This window comes from Typopeltis vanoorti, chromosome 1 (genome assembly GCF_054136105.1).
Source record: "Typopeltis vanoorti isolate ZY-2024b chromosome 1, IOZ_Tvanoo_1.0, whole genome shotgun sequence".
In the NCBI taxonomy this organism is placed as follows: domain Eukaryota; kingdom Metazoa; phylum Arthropoda; class Arachnida; order Uropygi; family Thelyphonidae; genus Typopeltis; species Typopeltis vanoorti.
The window spans coordinates 118,259,106-118,284,257 of NC_143549.1; the positions used below are offsets into that span (position 1 = coordinate 118,259,106).

A 25,152-nucleotide genomic window follows, 5' to 3' on the forward strand; every position below is an offset into this window, starting at 1 on the left:
TATAATCAGCAGCTACATTTACTTGGCGATTGGATATGTCATCTTTTTTGAATGAATGAAACCTAGAAATTAAAAAACAAGTTAATTTAATGGAGCGAACAACATGTTTCGTCAAGCATGACTTCTTCAGGTGTGGTAAGACTTAAAGCAAATTAAAAATAAACATAAAAAAACATAAAAATACTGTGCGATTATAATAACAGACTTGTGAACTGAAGTCAAGTTTGAATTTTCGTTGTAATCCGTTCTCTTGTTCTATTGTTGTGCAAATGCGAGTGCATGAGATCACGTTATGCCAGTACCTAATGGCAGAACTATCCAAGTCAGGTAGACTATAGCTAAGATTGCTGTTGATATGAGACGAGTCTAGGGCAAATTCTTTGCATTCAACTATGCGCCGTTCCACTTCATCTTGATAAATAACAAGGTTTAGTTCAATCAAGGGGAATATTTCTTGAAACTTTTTAAATTTCAATGACTATTGCAAAGATTGCCTGTTCCCTAAAGGTTTCAAGGATTATGGAGGATATACTGAAACACTGAAGCATTTTGTAGCAATCACCCCCACAAACAAAATGCAGATCTATAAATTCATCAATTTTCATTTATTTCCTACTGTTATCAGTATCCTCATGATACTTGCAAGAATCATTAAACTATTTTGAAAACTATCCAGAAATATTCTCTTTTGCAAGGAATAAGCCTTCCTCAAAAAAAAAAAAAAAAATCACATAAATTACCTTTGAAATCTGTTTAATAATATAGTACGATTTCGCTAAACTGTAAAATAATGATGAGTTCTTTCTTCGCTACTTCCAAAATATGTTTAAATAGCAACGAGGAATCGTTCAGTAGTCTCTCTAGTTGAAAATAATTTAAGAAATGTACGCATTAAAAATTTCCTCACTAACAGGAAATAAATTTCGCGTGAAGGAAAGCATTTTATTTTTATTAATTTATAAATAAAACAATCATGTAGCTATCAATTTGTTACTCTTATTTGGTATAATAATAACAGACGATCAAGGAATTTAAAATTCTTATTTATAGCTATTTTTTGAGTGAAATTCTTGCTACACTAGGCATACCGGGTTAGTAAATCATAACCGATAACATTGAATCCCATCGTGTTCTGACCGGAGTTAAAGAATAGTTCCAGTTTAGAAAATTCGTGTCGTAAATGGCAAATATCAACGTTGATACCCATTTCCTTTTGGATATTGCCGGAGACCTGCTTGTTAAATTGGGTTCAGTGCTAACAATGATGCTCTTTAAAAACTCAAGTTGTTAACATTATCGAAAGTAATATTAACTGGTCGGTCTCCTGTGCAATGTGAAGGGCGCAAACATGATTGTGAATATTAGTTTGGAATTTAAAATATCTTCATCTCGAACTGATCAGATGCATTAAGGAGAGTGTGTGAATAACTATAGTTATGTAGATTTAGAATACTAGCATTCATTTTTGTTGCGATGAAAGAATTCATTCGTTTTATAAAGTGAACGGATTTTTTTAGCCTGCTGCAGACCAAAGCCCTTTTATATGCGTTCTTCTTTGATAAAAATGGTACAACTTGTTTCTTCACATTAAACTAGTTAATGATCGACTTCGTTTAATGAGAAATATCTTTAAGGTGATCATTATTTCATTTATATATATATATGTGTGTGTGTGTGTGTGTGTGTGTGTGTGTGTGTGTGTGTGTGTGTGTGTGTGTGTGTGTGTGTGTGTGTGTGTGTGTGTGTGTGTGTGATTATATGCTTCAACTAAGTTGTTGTGATACATTTTTAAAAATAGATTTAATGACTTAAAAACCGAGATTACTTATCAAGATTTACTAAGAATAATACAACTAGTTTCGGCTTAGAATAGCCTTCATCAGATATTCTTAAAGGAAGAGAATAGTAATAAACATTGAAGTATCTAAAAACAGGCGTGACATTGTTTACTGCAAGTATGCGTGCAGACTCACGTGAACGCAAAAACTGAATAACTGCAGCGTGGCTATCTTGGATGTTATAACTCAAATTGTTGTTTAAGTTAACAGGATTCATAGGGATTTCCCTTGATTCTATAATTTTTCTCTCAAACTCATCATCACAACGAAAAATATTTTCTGATCTATCTCAGCAAACGGAGTGGCTTTGTTGATCATCATTAGGATTATTTGAAAAAATAACATGACAGGATAACGCAGTTGCATGTGATCTTTTGTAAGAAATGTCTCTTTTATGCTCTTCTACGTTGCTCAACACATTTGTTAGTTTGTCCAAAATAAGGGATATTGCAATCGCACCATAATTTATATACACCTGGATATTTTAGGTTGTGATGAAGAGATCACAAAAGATCACATGCAACTGCGTTATCCAGTCATGGTCTTTTTTCAAATATCCTAATGATGATCAACAAAGCCACTCCGTTTGCTGGGATAGATCAGAAAATATTTTTCGCTCCAATGATGAGTTTGAGAGAAAAATTATAGAATCCAGGGAAATCCTTCTGAATCCTGTCCACTTAAACAACAATTTGAGTTATAACATCCCAGATAGCCATGCTGCAGTTATTGAATATTGGCGTTCACGTGAGTCTGCACGCATACTTGCAATAAACAATGGCATGCCTATTAGAACAACTTGAAAAAATACAACGTTTTTTATGTATCAATTATGTGTGGCGATTTTTTACCTGTATTTTCCAGTTTTTAGATACTTCAATGTTTATTACTATTCTCTTCCTTTAAGAATACCTGGTGAAGGCTATTATAAGCCGAAACTAGCTGTATTATTCTTATTAAATCTTTATAAGTAATCTCGGTTTTTAAGTCATTAAATCTATTTAAAAAAAAAAATATATATATATATATATATACCCTCGCAACAACCGACTAGTTATTCAAGAAGTCAAATCGAAATGTTATGAATCACTTGAAATTCTATGTTATCAGTCTCCGCACCATTACATTTTTAATCGTGCAAAGACAGCTATGCGAAAAGGGGAAAAAGTCCTTCCGATCAACAATTTTATGAGAGAGAGAGAGAGCGGGGGAGAGAGTATAAAAAAAAGCCATTAGAGTTAATGAAATGGGTCTAACAATTTTAATACTGGCAAAATTAGGTTCATATATACAACATGCTTCCACTTGTATAAATTTACCTAGATGTCGGAAGTTAGAAAAATAGTATTTCAGACACATCAGGCGATCAATGTTAGAAGAGAAGTGACAGGTGTTTTTGATTTAAGAAGGTTTGAGGACGACCATGTTGTTTTACGGTTCATTGCTCGTTAAGAATTAAATATAAACATACAATAAACATGACTAAAGTAGGAAGAGTGGAATGGGCAGCAAGATGTGACATACAAAATTTAAACTGTAGGAAATTCTGACAAAATCAATGCTGAAGTATTGAGACAAAAGCCAACAAATATATCAGTTACATATACAAGTTAGAAATGATTAAACATAAAACGTCCAAAGTGTTCAAAACTTTCCGGGTTACAAAAATTATCGAAATGACTGTTTTCATACGGAATGTAGAAAATATATCGAAGTTAGAAATGTAGAAAATATATATTAAGACGCTGAACGGAAAACTCGAGCAATTTAGAAAGATTATATCTAAAAAAGAAAGCAGACCAATATATTAAGAATGAGAAAGGAGAGTGAAAGGGAAAAGGCAAGTCTTAATAAAATTGAGTTCCTCAAAGACGGATAAAAGATAGATTTAAAAAAATACAAATTAAGAAAATGAATAATACGATGGAAAAAATGAAAGGCAGATTTCGGCCCAGAAACAATTACTGCACGGTTTGTGAAGACAACTTATTTGGATGAAAGGAGGCTAATTTGATGTGTTAGGCAAAATAGTTTGAGCATCTCCTTCTGGAAAATGTATGTTTCAAACTATCGTGCCAAAGAAGAAGAATTTAATGAGCTTCGAATCAAGTATAAGAAAGGCTGTGACAGAGAAAAGAAATGATGTACACGATTTGGAAATACCCCTATCGAGAAAGAAAATAACGTACCGGATGAACGCAAAATAAAAATCGTTCTATTTAAACATTTCACTCAATATTAACCAGATCAATGAGTTCTTGATAGAGGAATCGCAAGCTGAGTTTATTCTTACTGAATGAGTTTCTGTTATTATCTTCCATATCTATGAGAAAAAATGACTTCTCATTCCCCACGATATAGAAGGAATAATACTATTAGCAGAGATTTTCAAGTTATTTGCGAATATATTTAACATTCACTAATAAACGATATGCTGTGTGAATATCGATGTCCATTTAGATATCATAGATCAGCAATACACAAGATTTTTATGTTACTGAAAGTACTGGAAGAATGTTCCGAGTTTAACATTAATATGCACTGTTTATTTAAGGACTTTATTCAAGTCTCTCATAATATTAGTGAAGATAAGTTATATAAATGCATGAGATTATTACAACTTCCACCAATCGAAAAGATTACCTACATTGCCCCTCAGAAATACCGTGGGTAGAGAACAATTACCATGGGAATTTACACCTTTGTTCAGGATACCAAAAGGATTAAGATAAGTAAGATAAGAATCAGCAATTGTTTTTCAGCCTATGCTTTTAAGAGAAATTATTAGTTTAAATCTGGAATTTTTGGCTTTTGTGTATACGAATAGTAATCTATTCTTTCTTGCTTTTGTATCTGATGTGCTCTGTATTTGAAGAACTGAGAGAAGGTTTACAGAAGGATATTGGCAAAAGGAGTATGGATGGAAAGAAAATGGGAATTCACACAAATTAATTCTAAAAATAAAATTCTTGTTTCCAGTGATATTAAAACAAAATTAAACATCGGCAGTTTCACTGCATATTCAGAAACTTTTGAACGAATGGATCTGTTCATATCATTGGGTCCCGTAATAAGAGAAAATATTGATGTCTCATTTCAACACTTTCGGTTAGATTATCTGCATCAAATACACCTTGTTATAGTATTATTAGACAATTATTAAAATCTAATTAGAATTCGATGAAAATTAAACTTCAGACAAATAAAGCAATCCTCAAATCCGTACTTTTGTCCGGGTGTGAAACATGGGAAAAGATCAATTAACCTGAACCCCAAATACAGATATGGGAACGACAATTACTAAGAAAGTTCTTTTACCCAATGAACGAGAATATAAAATATAGGAGAGTAAGGATGAAGAAAGGAATAATTGAAAAATTCAATGAAGGGGTATTATTACTGAAATAGAGATGCGTTGTCTGAGATGGATAGGACATATTCAGCAATTGCGGGATGACAGATCCGTTAAATAGGAATTATTGTTTAGATCTGGTGTTCTAGATCCCATAGACGACCAAAATTGAGATTGCTTTACGATGTAGAGTATTACCATAAGAAAACGAGATCCATAAACTGCAGCAATAAGGCACAGATTGTGAGGAATAGAAACCTCTCAAGATACATGCCCAACTCCTAAATTAACTAAGAGTTACTGTAGTATATTAAAATGAAACGTGCCAGCTTAAGATATCATCTATCTGCATGTTCACTGGACATCCACAAATGCCGTCTGTTCACTTCGATGCTCAGTAATTTTTCACACCAGGCTTCACCATGTGATCCTGTTGTTCGATTTTTTGGAGACTTCAAATCTCTGAAGATTAGTTGCACCACACACCATCATCCATTTCATTGATGATCTACCCCTTCCTCTATTTCTAGGAACTTTAACCTCTATTACTGTTCTGAGAAGGTCCTCGTTCTCTCCTATCAATGTGACCAAAATATTTTAACTTTCTTTTGTCAATATTCTTAACGTTCCTTAAATTTTTCTGATCTTTTCAACCAACATCCACATATTTCTACGCCTTTCAGAATATGATACTCTCAAGAACCTTCTCTACCACCACATCTCAAAAGCAGTTATCTTTTTCTTATTGGATTTCTTTACGTTCCAAGTCTCACATCCGTAAGTCGCTGTTGGAACAACAACTGCATCCATAATCCTCAACATTGTTCCCATGGAGATAAATCCATCCTTCTAGATTTTAGACAAGCCTCTGCCTGTTGTTTTATTCATTCCTATCCTTCTTCCGATGTCTACTGGAGCAATTCTTCACATTAATAAAGGACCCCCAGGTACTCAAACGTGCTGACTTCCTCAATTCCTGTTTCATTAAAGAAAACTTGTTTCTCAAGAACTTCCCTGTTTGTAAATCGTTTGAGAAACATAATCCTTGTCTTAGTAGAATTTAGTTGAAGTGCGCTCTTATTTCTGATCTTGTTAATCATGTAAAAAATTTGTCCTAGTTCTTCCATGTCATTACAAATGTGTACTGTATAATCAGGACACCTCAGATTACTGTTCAATCTACCTGATATCCTAATTCCTGTTTTGAGATTAATCAATGCTTCATTCATGATCTACTTCGCATATATAGTAAACAATTGAGGAGAAATTAAGTCTCCTTGCCTTAATCCTATTCCAAACTGTAGCCAATTATTCAATACAACAATTGTTCTTACTGTGGCCTCTTTCTCCATGGAGAAGTTGGCTATCAACCAGATAGTATGTTGATGGATATTCATTCTTTTCATTACTCCTCACAGTTTTATATGCTGAAATCAGTCAATCCCTTGAGAGAATTATAAGAAACTCATTACCAGAGGGATTCTAAAGATTTTATATTTTCTATGTTTTTTCTAAGGCAATGTGTCTGATCCCTGGTGCTTTAACTTTTCTAACCTGCTTTTCCTCTTTCATCTCTATCTCAACTCTGGCCTCAATCCTATTACCATGATTTTCATTAAAATTATGCTTTCATCAGATACTAAACTAATTGTGTTATAGTTGTTGCTCGCTTTAAATATCTCCTTTCTTATGTAGTCGTAAGAAAAGAGACTTCTTTCAGAAACTAGAATATGATCCAATCTGCCATATCCTTGTAATCAATCTATGAGACTCTCCAATACCTCCATCTCCTGTGGCCGTAAATAATGCTGAAGGGATTTCTTTTACATCTGGTGCCTTATTTTTGTTAAGCTGCTTACCTGCACCTACAATGTGATGGCCGAGTGGAGGATATTCCAAATCGAATTTTCCGGGTATTTGGGTTCCTTCATGTTTTCTTACAAAACTCTACTGTACAGTTCCTCACAGTATTCTTTCCATCTGTTTCTGAATTCCATTTTCCTGTTAGTAATGCTCCATTCCTCTATTTGATATCATTCAATTTTGGCTTGAACGTTTGCTCTAAATCATGAAATAAATAAACCATGCTATTATAATTGAGCCTCCACATCTGGAACTCAAACTCGTCACATTTGTTTGTAAATAACGTTTTCTTTCCTGCTTGATTGATCTTTTAACTTCTCTATATACACTCCTATATGATTTACGTGTTTATCTCTGATTTCTCAACCGCCTTCTTTTGGTTGGTTCCCATGTTGATTCGGATATCCATTGGTCTCTCGGTCTTCTTATTCGGCCGAGATACTTCTTGGCTGTCTCCTATATTATCACCTTGTTTCCTCACAAAGCATTTCTGGTGAGATCGTCTCATTTGTTTCCAGATTTATATATATTTATAGTTCAACTCAATATTCCTAATGTTACTTTATTACCTTATTCACATTAGCAGTCCTGTGTGATAATATCAGCATTTGACGTGAGAAACGAAATTATATAGTTAATTAGAGGGAAAGATATGTGAACAATAATTTTCCTGAAGAGAAAATATTGAATTGTTCGAAATTCGTTTACATCATATGTCATTTTTCGACGAAGTTATTTGAGGTTATGGATTTTCAAATTACCCACTTAGGGAAGAACATTTCATCAGAGATTATTAAAAAAAAAGGAATGTTTGGGTGCTGCTCGATGTTGTGCGGAAATTATGAAACATTTAATCAAATGCAATATTTTAATTCATCAGATTAATTACGGTTTATTTTTTTACCCCGTTGCTATAATATAATTAGCAAAAATCATTATTACGTTAATATTTTAATGCATCATACTATCTGTCTGATTGAACGAATTCTCATGGAATTAGCACTAAGTGCTTCAACCACAAAACCAATATTTTCATGCTTTTAGTTACTCCTCTATGATTGAAATACGCGAGAAAATTATTCCTTATACCAGTAGGAAATTTTTTTATATTTTTCATGTTTTACTTAATGAAATTTTCTTCTTGAATAAATAGAAATATATTTCTGAAATCACTTACATGCACATTCTTCCTCTCCCTTTGGCTCGAATCCATTTGCGCAAGCGCATTTCACCCCATCATATCTATTAATTGGTTAATATAACTACATTGGTTTGGAGGTGGACATTTTTCCAATTCTGCATCATTACAAGTTTTTCTGTCTATTTCAAGAAGAAATGTTGAGTAAGGTAATGATAAACAGGTCGGTGTGAAGTAATGATTAAAATTCGTTTTCAAGCAGTTTAAAAATTGACTGTCACATATAAGAACGTTTCTGTTATTCCTAATAATCATCTGCTTCAAATAAGATATTGCGGCACAAAATGTTCGTAACTAATGAAAGCATTTGAGTATTCGTTGTATTTGTTATTACCTAGGTCATTATATGTATATATATATATATATATATATATATAGACAGCTACAAATATTTGGGAATTTTAGAGGCATCACAAATTCTGCACAATAAGATCAAAAAAAAGAACTAGAGCAGAATACATAAGACTACTAAGAAAACTCCTTAAATCAATGCTTAATGCTGGAAATTTGATAAAAGCAATTAATACCTGGGCCATACCTGTTTTGAGATATTCAGCAGGCATTGTTGAATGGACCCAACTATAGATGGAAGATTTAGATTGAAAAACTCGAAAATTAATGACAATGCACCATGCCCTCAATCTTCGAAGTGACATTGATAGGCTCTATCTATCACGCAAAAAAGGAGGTAGAGGATTATTACAAGTGAAGCAAGTTATTGAAAGAAAGAAACAGAATCAGTAATTTCTGCAGCAAAAGAACAGGCCATTAAAACCAACGTTATGAAGGCAAAAATACAAAAAATTCAAGAAGACGGTAAATGTAGATTGTGCAAAGAAAAGGAAGAAACGGTAGACCACATTATAAGTGGATGCAGCAAAATCGCACAAATTGAGTACCGTAAAAGGCATGATAACGTAGCTAAGATAATCCACTGGCATTTATGTAAAAAGTATGGGTTTGAAGTATCTAAAGACTATTAAAAGCATAAAGATCACCAGAAAGTGGTTGAGAATGAAAAAGCTAAAATACTCTGAGATTTCAAAATCCAGACTGACAAAAGCTTGGAATGTAACACACCCGATATCACAGTGGTTGAAAAATGTGAAAACAAGGGTGTTACGTTTATCGAAACATCAATACCAGGAGATAGTCGTATTGACAACAAATAAAATGAAAAAATTACAAAATATTGCGATTTGCAAATTGAAGTTCAACGAATCTGGCAAAAGAAAACGAAAGTTGTTCCCATAATAATAGGGGCTTTAGGCGCCATCCCTAAAACATTGAAAAAACATCTAGAAGCACTCGAGTTAGGTGGATTAAAAGTTGGGCAGCTGCAAAAGGCCGCTTTGCTCGGCACAGCTTTCATTTTCAGAAAGTATTTTCACAACTCATAGGCCCTTGGGTAGGGCCTGAATTAGTGGAATATAACCAGCCTTTTCTTAAGACTGAGGAAGCAAATCAAGCTTTGATGAATATTATATATATATATATATATATATATATATATGGAGCCTTATCAACTTTACCTATAGAAGTTGCAACAAGGTGTTTTCATTTTTAATAAAAATCTCTGGAGGAGATATAGTTGTAATAAATTTTTTCACTTGGGGATATTGTATATTAGGATAACCAAGTTATTTTATAAACTTGGTTATTTTAACTCCTAATCCCAAGTATGCAAACTGTTTGCATACTTGGGATTAGGAGTTAAAAGAGCTCAAAAGAGATTGAAACCGGTCTGGGCAGAGGTTTATCCACCTTTACAATGAGTTGCCCTGGTGTTGTATCATCGTTAGACTTGAACTTTGTTTCAGGCGCAAACTTAATTGTTTGCATACTTGGGATTAGGAGTTAAAATAACCAAGTTTATAAAATAACTTGGTTATCCTAATATACAATATCCCCAAGTTAATAAAAAATTTATTACATCTATACCTCCTGCAGAGATTTTTATTAAAAATAAAAACACCTTGTTGAAACTTCTATAGGTAAAGTTGATAAGGCTCCGTATTACTATAACCTTGGTATTTATATTTATATTTATTTAGGATCTAGCTGCTCACTGAGGAGATCTCAAAAAAGGTTGAAACCGGTCTGGGTAGTGACCCCACCCATAATGCATTGTAGTATTGCAGTATACATCTTCTAGTGAGATGTGCTTTACATTATGGGAGAATATGGGAAAATACTAAGAATAATGATCAGAGCTTTACCACCTTTACAATGAGTTGCCGTGGTGTTGTATCATCTTTAGACTTGAACTTTGTTTCAGGCGGAAACTTAATTGTTTGCATACTTGGGATTACGAGTTGAAATAACCAAGTGTACAAAATAACTTGGTTATCCTAATATATATATATATATATATATATATATATATATATATATATATATATATATATATATATATATATATATATAAAGTCTAAAATTATTCCGAACTTCACATATTTAGGACCACAATAGTTGAGGAGTATTATCTACAATATTTTATACACACAAAATTCGTACAGTGGAGAATAATGAAACTTAATCTCCATAACATCTCTTTTGTTTCATACGTGAATTTAATAAATATGATGGAAGACTTTGCTGGATATATTTTTTCGCATGTAAGGATATATTAGTTTTGCTACTTAGGGGTTTTCAGGTTTAATCTTGTTCTATTCGTTTTGTTATGCAGATCCCTTGTTTCCTTGGTGCATATATTCCAAAGCATAAGATATACATAAATCTGAAAATTTTTAAAGCTAGCTTGGTATTGATAAACCGACATACTTAGAAAAATGGTGTGTTTCACTTCTAATCGGTTTCCAGAACAGTATTGATTACCCTATACTATCAAAGCCTCTTTCACCTATTGCTCCAGAATTTAATGTTTAACTTTGTTTGGAAAATTAAGAAAGCAAATTGAGGTAAAAATTATTATTCTTTGAAAATACCCGTAAATCAATGAATAACGTTCTATGATATATTAGCTCGACTTTTCCTTTTCTGCGAACGGATCTCGCTCATTTTCAGGAGGGAAAAATTTCTTGTATTTTTCATAACAACACCCTTTTTTTACCCATTTTTAGAAAAGACAACCTTCACAATAAATCGTTTAAGGAATTAAAAGTAATGATGGTTGTCAACGTAAAATAATCTGTTAAATACATTTTGACATCCTCTCAGGAATTTTTTAAACCTGAAATTATATATATATATATATATACTGTATATATATATATATATATATAACCAGTAGCTACATTTACTTGGCGATTGGATATGTCATCTTTTTTGAATGAATGAAACATAGAAATTAGAAATCAAGTTAATTTAATGTAGCGAACAACATGCTTCGTCAAACATGACTTCTTCAGGTGTGGTAACACTTAAAGCAAATTAAAAATAAACATATAAAAAAACATAAACCACTGTGCGATTATAATAACAGACTTGTGAACTGAAGTCAAGTTTGAATTTTCGTTGTAATCCGTTCTCTTGTTCCATTGTTGTGCAAATGCGAGTGCATGAGATCACGTTATGCCAGTACCTAATGGCAGAACTATCCTAGTCAGGTAGACTATAGCTAAAATTGCTGTTGATATGAGACGAGTCTAGGGCAAATTCCTTGCCTTTTCTTACGACACTATTCTCTACAGTTCTTCACAGTATTATTTCCATCTGTTTTTGAATTCCGTTTTCCTGTTAGTAATGCTCTATTCCTCTATTTGAAATAATTCATTTTGGTATTAAAATTCGGCTCTAATCACGAACTAAATAAACCATGCTATTATAATTGAGCATCCACATCTGGAACTGAAGCTAGTCACATTAGTTTGTGTAGAACGTTTTCTTTCCTGCATGATGGCTCTTTTGAACTTCTCTATATAATCTCCAACAACATGTTAGAAACATGTTGTGCGTGTGTCTCCTTGATTTTTCAACCCCTTCTTTTGGTTAGTTCCCATGCTGAATCCGATATCCATTGATCTCTCGGTCTTCTTATTCCCTCAAGATAATTCTTGGCTGTCTCCTGTATTATCACCTTGTTTCCTCACAAAGCATTTCTGGTGAGTTCTTCTCATTTGATTCCAGATTTATATATATTTATAGTTCAACCCTTCAACCCAATATTCTTATTGTTACTTTATTTCCTCATTTACATTAGCAGCCATGTGTAAAAATATCAGTGTTTGACGGAGAATGGAAATTGCATAGTTGTTTAGAGGGAAAGATATGTGAACAATAATTTTCCTGAAGAGAAAATATTGGATTGTTCGAAAATCGTGAATACTGTATGTCTGTTTTCGACCAAGTTATTCCAGATTAATTTAATTCTATTAGGCAATTTTATTTGGATTTACGAATAATCCACTTAGGGAAGAACATTTCATCAGAGATTATTAAAAAAAAAGGAATGTTTGGTGCTCGATGTCGGAAATTATGAAACATTTAATAGAATTCACTACTTTAGTTAATCAGATTAATTACGGTTTATTTTTTTACCGCGTTGCTAAAATATTTTGCAAAAATCATTATTTCCTTAATATTTTAATATGTCATACTAACTGTCTGATAGAATGAATTGTCATTGTATTAGCACAAAGTGCTTAAACCTCAAAACCAAAATTTTCATGCTTTTAGTTACTCCGCTATGATTGCAATACGAGAGAAAATTATTTTTTTAGCTGTAGGAAATTTTGTAATATTCTTAACTAAATATTCCATTTGAACAAATAGAAATATATTTCTGAAATCACTTACCTGCACATTCGTCCTCTCTCTTTCGTTCGAATCCATTTGCACAAGTGCATTGCGCCCCGTCATTCGTGTTATAAGTACATTCGTTTGGAGGTGGACATTTCACCAATTCTGCATCATCACAAGTTTTTATCTCTATTTCAAGAAGAAAGGCTAATAGTGAGGTAACGATAAACAGGTCGGTTGGAAGTAATAATTGAACTCATTTTTAAGTAGCTTAAATATTTCATTGTTACATATAAGAACGTTTCTGTTATTCCTAATAATCATCTGCTTCAAATAAAATATTGTGTCACAAAATGTTATTAACTAATGAAAGCATTTTATTATTCGTTGTACTTGTTATTATATATATATAATGGATTTCTATGAAAACTACATCTGAACAAAAACCCGAAATATCTAGAGTCCTGCTCGTCTCAAACTAAATCCGAAAGTCTAAATCCATCCCGAACTTCACATATTTAAGACCACAATAGTTAACGAATATTATCCACAATATTTTATACATAAAAAATTCGTACACGTGATAATAGCGAAACTTAATCTCCATAATATCTCCTTTGTTTCATAGTAAAATTTAATCAATATGATGGAAGACTTAGCTGGATTTTTTCGCATGTAAGGATATATTAGTTTTGCTACTCAGGGGGGTTCCAGATTTAACCTTGTTCTATTCGTTTCGTTATACCGATCACTTGTTTCCTCGGTACCGATATTTCAAGGAATAAGATATACATAAATCTGAAACTTTTTAAAACCAGCTTCGTATTGATAAACCGACATACTTCGAAAAATGATGTTTCAATTTTAAACGGTTTCTAGAACATTACTGTTTACCCTGTACTATCAAAGCCTATTTCTCCTATTCCACTAGGATTGTGAATTATTCTTTAACGTTATTTGGAAAATTAAGTAAGCAAATTCGAGATAATGATTATTATTCTTTGAAAATACCCGTACATCAATGAATAACGTACTATGATATATTAGAGCGAATTCTCCGTTACTGCGAACCGATCTCCTCTTATTTTATGGAGATGAAAAATGTCTTATGTTTTTCCTTACAACACCGTGTTTTACTAATTTTTTGATAAGACATCCTGTACAATAAATCGTTTAAAAAATTAAAAGTAATGATGGTTGTCAACGTTAAATAATCTGTTAAATGAATTTTAAGCACCCGCTTCAGAATTTTGTAGACTTGGAATTAATGTGTGTGTGTGTGTGTGTGTGTGTGTGTGTGTGTGTGTGTGTGTGTGTGTGTGTGTGTGTGTGTGTGTGTGTGTGTGTGTGTGTGTGTGTGTGTGTGTGTGTGTGTGTGTGTGTGTGTGTGTGTGTGTGTGTAAGAAGTAGCTACATTTACTCTGTGATTGGATATGCCGTCTAAATGAAACCGAAAAATTAGAAACCAATTCATTTCAATGGAGTACACCACATGTTTCGTCAAATATGATTTCTTCAGGTGTTGTGTCACTTAAAGCAAACGAAACAAAACATAAAACCAAAAAAAAAACTCTGTACGACTATAATAACAGCCTTGTGAACTAAAGTTAAGTTCCTCATGATACTTGTAAGAATCTTTCAATTATTTTGAAAACTATCCAGAAATATTCTCGTTTTCATGGAACAAGCCTTCCTCAAAAAACAAATATCAGATAAATTGCCTTTGAAATTTGTTTATTAATATAGTACGATTTCGCTATACTGTAAAATGATAATAAGTTCTTTCTTCCCTACTTCCAAACTTTGTTTAATTAGCAATGAAATTCTCGTTCAGAAATCTCTCTAGTTGAATGTAATTTAAGAAATTTAAGCATTAAAAATTACCTCACTAACAGGAAATAATTTTCTAGTGAGGGAAAGCATTTTACTGTTATTAATTTATAAATATAATATTCATGTAGCTATAAATGTTTTACTCTTATTTGTTATAATTATAACAGACGATCAAGGAATTTAAAAATATGGTTTTTAGTTATTTTTTGAGTGAATTTCTTTCTACACTGTGCGTACCGGGTTAATAAAACATCACCGTTAACAACGAATCCCATTGTTTTCTGATCGGAGTTAAAGAATAGTTCCAGTTTAGAAAATTCGTGTCGTAAATTACAAATATCAACATTGGTAGCCATTTCCCTTGGGTTATTGCCGGAAACCTGCTTGATAATTTGGGTTCAGCAATGATTCCCTTTAAAAACTCAAGTTATTAACATTATCGTTAGTAATATTAACTAGTCTCTCTTCCTGTGTGATGTGAAGAATGCAAACAGGATTGTGAATATTAGTTTGGAATTTAAAATATCTTCATCTCGAACTGATCAGATGCATTAAGGAGAGTGTGTGAATAACTACAGTTATGTAGATTTAGAATACTAGCATTCATTTTGTTGAAATGAAAGGATTCATTCGTTTCATAAAATTGAACGGATTTTTTTCGCCTGCTGCAGTCCAATGCCTTTGGTTCTGTGTTCTTCTTTGATAAAAATGGAACCACTTGTTTCTTCACTTTAAACGAGTTAATGATCGAATTTGTTTAATGAAAAATATCTTTAAGGTGATCAATATTTCATTCATATACTGTATATATACCCCCGCAACAATCGACTAGTTATTCAACAAGACAAATCTGTTATGAATCACTTGAAATTCTATATTATCAGTCTCCGCACCATGCGGTTTTTATTCTTGTAAATAGATATATGCGAAAATGAGAAAGAGGGCCTTCCGATCAGCAATTTTAAGCGAGAGAGAGAGAGGAATGGATCGAATTGATTTTACTAGTAGCAGAATTAGTTTCATATATACAACATGCTTCCACTTGTATAAATTTACCTAGATGTCGGAAGTTAGAAAAATAGTATTCCAGATACATCAGGCGATCAATGTTAGAAGAGAAGTGACAGATGTTTTTGATTTAAGAAGGTTTGAAGACCATGTTGTGATACGGTTCATTGCTCGGTAAGAATTAAATATAAACCTACAATAAACATAAACATGACTAAAGTAGGTAGAGTGGAAAGAACGCAGCAAGATGTGACATACAAAATTTAAACTGTACGAAAATCTGACAAAATCAGTGCTGAAGTATTGAGACAAAAGCCAACAAATATATCAATTACATGAATATACATACAAGTTATAAATGATTAAACATAAAACGTCCAAAGTATTCAAGACTTTCAGGGTTACAAAAATTATCGAAATGACTGTTTTCATACGGAATGTAGAAAATATATCGAAGTTAGAAATACATCTAGTCTAAAGACGTTGAACGGAAAACTCGAGCAAATTAGAAAGATTATATCTAAAAACTAAAGCAGGCTAAAATATAAAGAATAAGAAAGGAGGGTGAAAGCGAAAAGGCAACTATTAATCAAATTGATTTTCTCAATTTGAAATAGAAAGATTTGAAAAATACAAATTAAGAAAATTAATAATAAGATGGAAAAAATGAAAGGCGGATTTCAGCCCTGAAACAATTACTGCACGGTTTGTGAAGACAACTTTTTTGGATGAAAGGAAGCTAATTTGATGTGTTAGGCAAAATAGTTTGAGCATCTCCTTCAGAAAAATGTATGTTTCAAACTATCGTGCCTAAGAAGAAGAATTTAATGACCTTCGAAGCAAGTATAAGAAAGGCTGTGACAGAGAAAAGAAATGATGTACACGATTAGTAAATACCCCTACCGAGAAAGAAAATAACGTACCGGATGACCGCAAAATAAAAATCGTTCTATTTAAACATTTCACTCAATATTAACCAGATCAATGAGTTCTTGGTAGAATAATCGCAAGCTGAGTTTATTCTTACTGGATGGGTTTCTGCTATTATCTTCCATATCTATGAGAAAAAATGACTTCTCATTCCCCCTGATATAGAAGGAATAATACTGTTAGCAGAGATGTTCAAATTATTTGCAAATATACATGACTTTCACTAATAAACGATTTGCTGTGTGAATATCAATGCCCATTTAGATATCATAGATCAGCAATACACCAGATTTTTATATTACCGAAAGTACTGAAAGAATGCTGCGTGTTTAACATTAATATGCACCGTTTATTTAAGGACTTTATTCAAGCCTCTCATAATATTAGTGGAGATAAGCTATATAAATGCATGAGATTATTACAACTTCCTCCAACTGAAAATATTACCTACATTGCCACTCAGAAATACCGTGAGTAGAGCAAAATTACCAGGGGAATTCACACCATTGTTTAGGATACCAAAAGATTAAGATAAGAAAGATAGGAATCAGCAGTACTTTTCAACCTTTGCGTTTAATAGAACTTATTCGTATAAATCTGGAGTTTTGGGCTTTTGTGTATATGAATAATAATCTATTCTTTCTTGCTTTTGTATCTGATGTGCTCGGTATTTGAAGAACTGAGAGACGTTTTACGGAAGGATATAACGAAATGAGTTTGGCGGGAAAGAAAATGGGTATACACACAAGTTAATTCTAAAAATAAAACTGTTGTTGCCAGAGATATTAAAAAAAAAATCAAAATAGGCAGTTTCATAGCATATTCAGAAACCTTTGAACGAGTAGGTCTGTTCAAATCATTGAGTTCCGTAATAAGAGAAAATAATGATGTCTCATTTCAACTTTCGGGTAGATTAACTGCATCAAATACACCTTGTTATTGTATTATTCGTAATAATAAAAATAAAAAATAAAATAAAATAAATAAAAGTAAACGTCTGATAAATAAAATAATCCTCAAATCCGTACTTTTGTGCGGTTGCGAAACATGGGAAAATTTCGATTAACTTGAACCCCGATTAGAAATATGGGAACGAAGGTTACGAAGAAAGTTCTTTTACCCAATTAATGACGATATAAAATTTAGGATAGTAAGGGTGAAGAAAGGAATAATTGAAAAAATTCAATCAAAGAGATATTATTACTGAAATAAAGATGAGTTGTCTGAGATGTATAGGACATATTTAGCAATTGCGGGATGGTAGATACGTTAAATATGAATTATTGTTTTACCGGGTGTTTTAGATCCAGGAGACGACTAAAATTGAGATTGGTTTATTGGTGTAGAGTATTTTGGTTATTGATGTAAAGTATTACCTTCAGAAAATGAGATCCATAAGCTGTAGCAATAACGCACAGAATTCGAGGAATGGAAACCTATCAAGATACCCAAATCCTAAATTAACTAAGAGGTAATACTAAGTAGGAGTATTAGTATATTAAAACGAAACGGGAAAGCTTAAGATATCATCTATCTGCATGTTCACTGGACATCCACAGATGCCGTCTGTTCATTTCAATGCTCAGTAATATGTCACACCAAGCGTTGCCATGTGATCCTGTTGTTCGATTTTTTGTAGACTTCAAATCTCTGAAGATTAGTTGCACCACACACCATCATCCATTTCATTGATTATCTACGGAATTTTAAACTCTATTAATGTTCTGAGATGTCGTCGTTCCCTCCTATCAAAGTGACCAAAATATTTTAACTTTCTTTTGTCAATATGCTTAATGTACCGTAAATATTTCTGATCTTTTCAACCAACACCCATATATTTTTACGCTGTTCAGTATATGATACGCTCAACAACCTTCTCTACCACCACATCTCAGAAGCAATTATCTTTTTCTTATCTGATTTCTTTAGGTTCCAAGTCTCACATCCATAAGTTGCTGTTGGAACAACAACTACATCTATAATCCTCAACATTGTTCCTATGGAGATAAATCCATATTATATATTTTAGACAAGTCTCTGCCTGTTGTTTTGCCCATCCCTAACCTTCTTGTGATGTCCACTGGATCAATTCTTCATATTAATAATGGACCCCAGGTACACAAATTTGCTGACTTCCTCAATTCCTCTTTCATTAAGGTAAACTTATTTCTCAAGATTGTCACTGTTTGTATATCTTTTGATAACCATGATCCTTGTCTTGGTAGGATTTAGTTGAAGTGCTCTCTTATTACTGATCTTGTTAATTATGTAAAGAATTTGTCCTAGTTCTTCCATGTCATTACAAACGTGGTCAGAATGCAAAGACATTTACTGATGATATTTAAAAAATTAAAGAATTTTTATGCCCAATTTTTGGCTGCATTGTTTGAAAAATGAACTGAAGGTACTCTTATTTTCTGATGAATTTGTAGGAAACCTAATAAAATTCTTCGAGGAAAATCAACTTCAGGTTACATTCAAAGAAATTTATAAGTTAGCATAAATTGTTAAGTTGATTCCGAGCTCTGTCGCTAGAACATGTGCGTATAATAATAATGCATTACCCAACTTTTTGTGACTTCGTGCATATCCTAACCTGGACGAGCTGTTGATCTTAGGTTACATACATGATCATTCGAAAATTTTGTACTCGAATATAAAACATACAATAAAGAACTCGAAAAAAAAATGCAAATTAATTAAAAAAAAAAAGTAAAACGAGTTATTTGAGCCTCTGTTTTTTTTTTTTGAATCGTTCCTGAAAACTAATAATAATTTTCCAAGTGATCACTTTTTGTTTCCGATTTCTGTGCGTATTATTTATTTTTATTTAAAAATCGTAGCAAATTAAAATTATCCCTGTCTCACTCTAGTGTAGGAGTGGCCACAACGTGGCTCACGATCAGCATGCGGCTCATATCCACCCATCAGGCGGCTTTTCACGATCTTCCAAGAAAAAATAAACAAGTTTTAAACATATGACTGGAAGCCACATGTTTAAAACATGTGACTGCCAGTCGCATGTTTTAAACTTTTATCATGTCCAAATGTTTGTAAAGAAAAGAAAATGTACCTTCTCTTTATTTTTGAAAACAGCATATATTTTCTTCTCATTCCATTGTATGAATATTAATTTATCCTGTCTTGTCATTTCCCAAAGTTGTATTTGTGTTACCTGCAGAGTATTCGACACCTTTTTTTTTTCTACATCAAAATTTTTTTAAGAGTTTTGGTAACTCGTTGGTTAAAATATCTACTGTGTCTCTGTAATATAACCAAATTCTAACAGTCGTACTTAAAGTACGAGTTTGAATTTGGTTGTTATTTGGTTAGATTGTCACTTTTCTGGTGAAATTCTCTCCATTAAAATTCTGGCTATTCATTTAATAACGGATTCTTTTGCTTCCAAGAGTTTACACAGCTTTTTGAAATATTTGAGGGCTTACATGAACAAATAACTTTTAAATCACTGAGTGGATTTTCCAAAAAAAAAAAAAATTCCAAACTTAAATTTGCATAACACTTCAATGATACCCATTTGTTCAATTAAGTTTACACATTTTATTTCACTGAAATATTATTTTCAATGTTATATTTTTTTTAATCGGCCATTCAGAAATTAAATAAAGTGTAAACTGCATTCTATTTTATGTTCCTTACTATTAATCTAACATTACAGTCATGGGGTATGATTTCCCACACTTGAACAAAAGTTTTTTCATTTCTGTTCTTGTGAACTTGATACTGTAGCAAAATTAATGGTTATATTTTTATTTTTTTTTAACCAATACATATATTTTTGAGCATTGTTAGAAGCACAGAATCTTTCATTATGTTTTCAGAAACATATAAATGTACATATTATGTTTTCACGTTTTGGGAATCCAATTTCATTTAAATCAAGAACAGGTCTCCCTATCAAGCCCATCAGTGTATTTGATTTTTCTCTTCATTTGGTGAGTAATATTTGATATTTGCTTGTTGATTCTATCATCCAATTTCTTAGTTTGTCCACAGATAGTGAACCAATTTCCAACTTCAGCTGATGGTGATATTTTATTAACCGAGAATTCTGTTTTTTAACTCTTTCAGGTAATTCATTCCAGCTATATGGTGATTTTGTTAATGCATATCTTACAATAATTCCATTAGAAATACAAATTTCTTTAGGAAATAAATTTAAACTCTTATTTGAAGGAAACTGAACACCAACTATACCAATGATTACTGAAATTTCATATCTTTCACCCATTTCAATTCTTCTCCTTACTTTACTTCATTTGGCACCACAAATAAATAGTTATTTATTATTATTATTATTATTTCACTGATTATTAGCTCGGATCCTTTATTTTATGTTAACTTTCTGTTACAAAATTCTAAACAATTAGAGATTTTCACAAAGAAACCTTTAAAGAATTTTGTGGCTCAGCAATTATATTTACTTTACCAGACACAAAATTGCATACACAATACATTAGCTGCAGTGGATGAACGATTACCATTAGTCCAAAGTCACTTGACTTGTTTGTTTATCCTTATAGTACTGTTTACCCTACCCTATCCTGACCATTCCTTCAAAAATGAAACTTTCACTCAGATGACTCAACGAAAGAGTTAAAAAACAGAAGTCTTGGTTAATAAAATATAATCATCAGCTGAAGTGGGAAATTGGTTCACTATCTCTGGACAAACTAAAAAATTGGATAAGAGAATCAATATGCAAATATGAAATATTGCTCACCAAAGGAAGAGAAAAATCAATTACATTGATGGGCTTGATAGGGAGACCTGTTCTTGATTTAAATGAAATTGGATTCCCAAAACGTGAAAACATAATATGTACATTTATATGTTTCTGGAAACATAATGAAAGATTCTGTGCTTTTAACAATGCTCAAAAATATATGTATTGGTTAAAAATAAATAAAAATGTCACCCTTAATTTTACTACAGTAACAAGTTCCCAAGAACAGAAATGAAAAAACTTTCGTACAAGTGTGAGAAATCATACCCTATGACTATAATGTTAGTAATGTTTTTGCATGTTGATGGATATATTGTTGATGTGTTTTTATATTACTTTGTGTTAGGGAAAGATAAAATTTGTATTTGTGTTATCTGGAGAGTACAATCCTTTTTTCTATAACCAAACGTTAAGAGTTTAAGTCACGTTTTGGGTTAAATTATCTGCTGTCTCTCTCTCTCTCTCTCTGTAAAACCAAACTGAAAGTTTCATTTTGGAAGGAACGGTCATTGTAAAGGTCAGGTAAACAGTACTATAAGGAAAACAATCGAGTCATGTGGCTTTTCAGTTATTGCAATTTGTTCATCCAGTGCAGCTATCGTATTGTGTTGTGATGTTTTGTGTCCAGTAAAGTAAAATAATGAGTGAACCACAAAAGTCTTGGAATATTTTTAGGTAATACAAGTTTCTAATTTTTTTCTCTGTAAATAATAATATTTATTTCAGCAAATTAAAAAATGCATCATAGACTTAAATGAACAAAGATGTGTGATGTTCTTGTGTTTTCCACAATGAAATTTTTACATGTTTATTCTGTTTACAATTTGATGAAAAAAATCCATAACTTTATATACCTTAACGCAATTCTGTTTAAAATAAGTATCGTACTGTGTCAGATAACACAAATATAAATTTTGGGGATTGCGAATACAGAATAAATTAATGTTCATACAAGATAACAAGAAGAAATAGAGAGAAAACGTTTATGGTGTTTTCAAAATAAAGAGAAGGTACATTTTCGTTTCTTTTCACACATCTGTACATCATAAAACTTTAAAATCAAGTGACTGCGAGTTGAAACTTATTTCACAACTTTACCACCCATACTATTTTAGTGTAAGGAAATTAAAAACAGATTTCATAGCAAATAACAGAATTGTAGTTTTGTGAATAAAGTACAAATGAAGTGAAAAGTGACAATTTTGTTACTATAAGTTTTTTGTTACTCCACCAGACTAGAAGAAAACACTCGTATCAAATAATAGTGAAATCATCTCCTCATGCCTTCAAAAGTCTCAATATATAAAATTTCATCTCATTCCGTTTATTCGTTTTACCCAGAGATGCCTCCACAGTTTCAAAGGTTTCAGCATTTCATCGCATTTTATTTATTTTTATATTTTTTTACTACGGTAATAGCGCCGAAAATTCCATTACCGCACTCATTTCTGTCATGAAGTTAATCGCGAAATATTTAATTCTTCATTATTACCAATCAATTCCTGTTTTTTTTTTAGGTGGGGGCGGGAGAATATGATATGGAAGGAGAATGAAAGTTGCAGAATTCCGAAGTAGACAGGGAGTGCCTCTATTTTTTCACAAAGACGAGAAGCATTCATTTCTTTACGGTTCTATGTCTATATTTGTATTTATTTATTTTTTTTTGTGCAAAACTACAGCAAAAATAATTATTAGAAATACACTTTTATTAATACAGACCAGTATTTTACAAATAAACATTTATTAAAACCTACCAGTTTCGCCAGCAAACTGTCTGGCTTTTTCAAGGTATTACGGAGATATGAAAGTAAATGCAAATTAAAAGGAACATAAAAAACGTTGTAATATAACGTTCTAGTATCTATGGTTACACGTTTCGCGTGACAAAGATGGCTTATTGTTCTTATTCATTATCACGCATGCGCGTTTGTTGTAGACTTGCAATGTGATTACTGGCCAGCTGCAGTTCAGATTGACTGAGAGAGAGAATCAAGTTTTTCCACGAACTGTTGAGAATTATACCCTGATTTCTGTTGAGGTTTCCGCCGGTTATTAGTACTATTGCGGCTTCCTTAAACACACGATGCCTGTAGTCGTCATCGAGATATGGCATGGAGCTGTTTTGCCAATCTATCGTGTGGTTAGACGTGTAGAAATGATGTGCTAAGCCGGAAGAAATGCTTCTGTTGTGGTTTACATCTCCAACATGTTCTTTTTGTCTAATTTCTAAACTTCGTGAAGTTTGTCCAATGTAGGCAAGACCACAGGAGCAGGGAATGTAATATACTCCTGGATATTTGTAGAAAGGAACTTTATCTTTTGGAGATCCTAAAACTTGTCTGATGTTGGTGGTTGGTTTGAAGACCACTCTGATGTTGTTGGCTCTTAGTATTCTTGCTATTTGATAAGAAATTGACTTGATGAAAGGTATCACTACAGTAGAAACGTGCTGACGGTTGGATTCTTCTTGTCTGGGGTTGTCATTGTATAGATATTTTTTGATGATGTTTTGAGGATATCCATTTTGTGATAATGTGTTGGCTATTAGTGAGAGTTCATTCTGTGTATCCTCCTATTCTGATATAAACTTTTTGGCTCTATGTTTCAACATGTGGATAATACTCAGTTTGTGTGACTTGTGATGGTTTGAAGTATAGTGAAGATATCTTCCAGTATCTGTGGGCTTTCTGTAAATGGATAATTTGACACTGTTAGGTTGTTTTTTTATCAAAATATCTAAAAAATGCAGTTGGTTGTTGTTTTCTACTTCCAGAGTGAATTTTATCTTGCTATGTATTGAGTTGATTTTATCCACAAACGATTTAAGGTTGTCTAAGCTGTCTTGCCATATGATGAATATATCATCCACATATCTCCACCATGTAGATGGTTTCGGAGAGATTGCAGAGAGAATTTCTTTTTCAAGTTTTTCCATGAAAAGGTCTGCACAAGATGGTGATAGTGGGCTTCCCATTGCTAGGCCTTCTAATTGTTGGTATATGGTGTTGTTAACTTTGAAGAAATTAGACTGAATGCAGTGTCTAAACATCCGTGTGATGTCTAGAGGAAAGAGGTCTTGGATGATGTTTATTACCTCGTCTACTGGAACATTGGTGAAAAGGGATACAACATCTAGACTGGCTAGCTTGTCAGTTGGTGCAATCGTAATGGCTTGGAGTCACACAAACTGAGTATTATCCACATGTTGAAACATAGAGCCAAAAAGTTTATATCAGAAGAGGAGGATACACAGAATGAACTCTCACTAATAGCCAACACATTATCACAAAATGGATACCCTCAAAACATCATCAAAAAATATCTATACAATGACAACCCCAGACAAGAAGAATCCAACCGTCAGCACGTTTCTACTGTAGTGATACCTTTCATCAAGTCAATTTCTTATCAAATAGCAAGAATACTAAGAGCCAACAACATCAGAGTGGTCTTCAAACCAACCACCAACATCAGACAAGTTTTAGGATCTCCAAAAGATAAAGTTCCTTTCTACAAATATCCAGGAGTATATTACATTCCCTGCTCCTGTGGTCTTGCCTACATTGGACAAACTTCACGAAGTTTAGAAATTAGACAAAAAGAACATGTTGGAGATGTAAACCACAACAGAAGCATTTCTTCCGGCTTAGCACATCATTTCTGCACGTCTAACCACACGATA

General features: G+C 32.5%; 1 protein-coding gene across 1 annotated transcript in view; it reads right to left on the bottom strand.

The window, feature by feature from the left end:
- The window catches only part of LOC150110347 (uncharacterized), a 227,789-nt gene that overhangs the window by 184,649 nt on the left and 17,988 nt on the right, over positions 1-25,152 (bottom strand). The window contains exon 2 of the mRNA XM_090396216.1: positions 13,010-13,141. The gene's annotated coding sequence lies outside the window, so the exon portion shown is untranslated. The remainder of the gene's footprint in view (positions 1-13,009; positions 13,142-25,152) is intronic.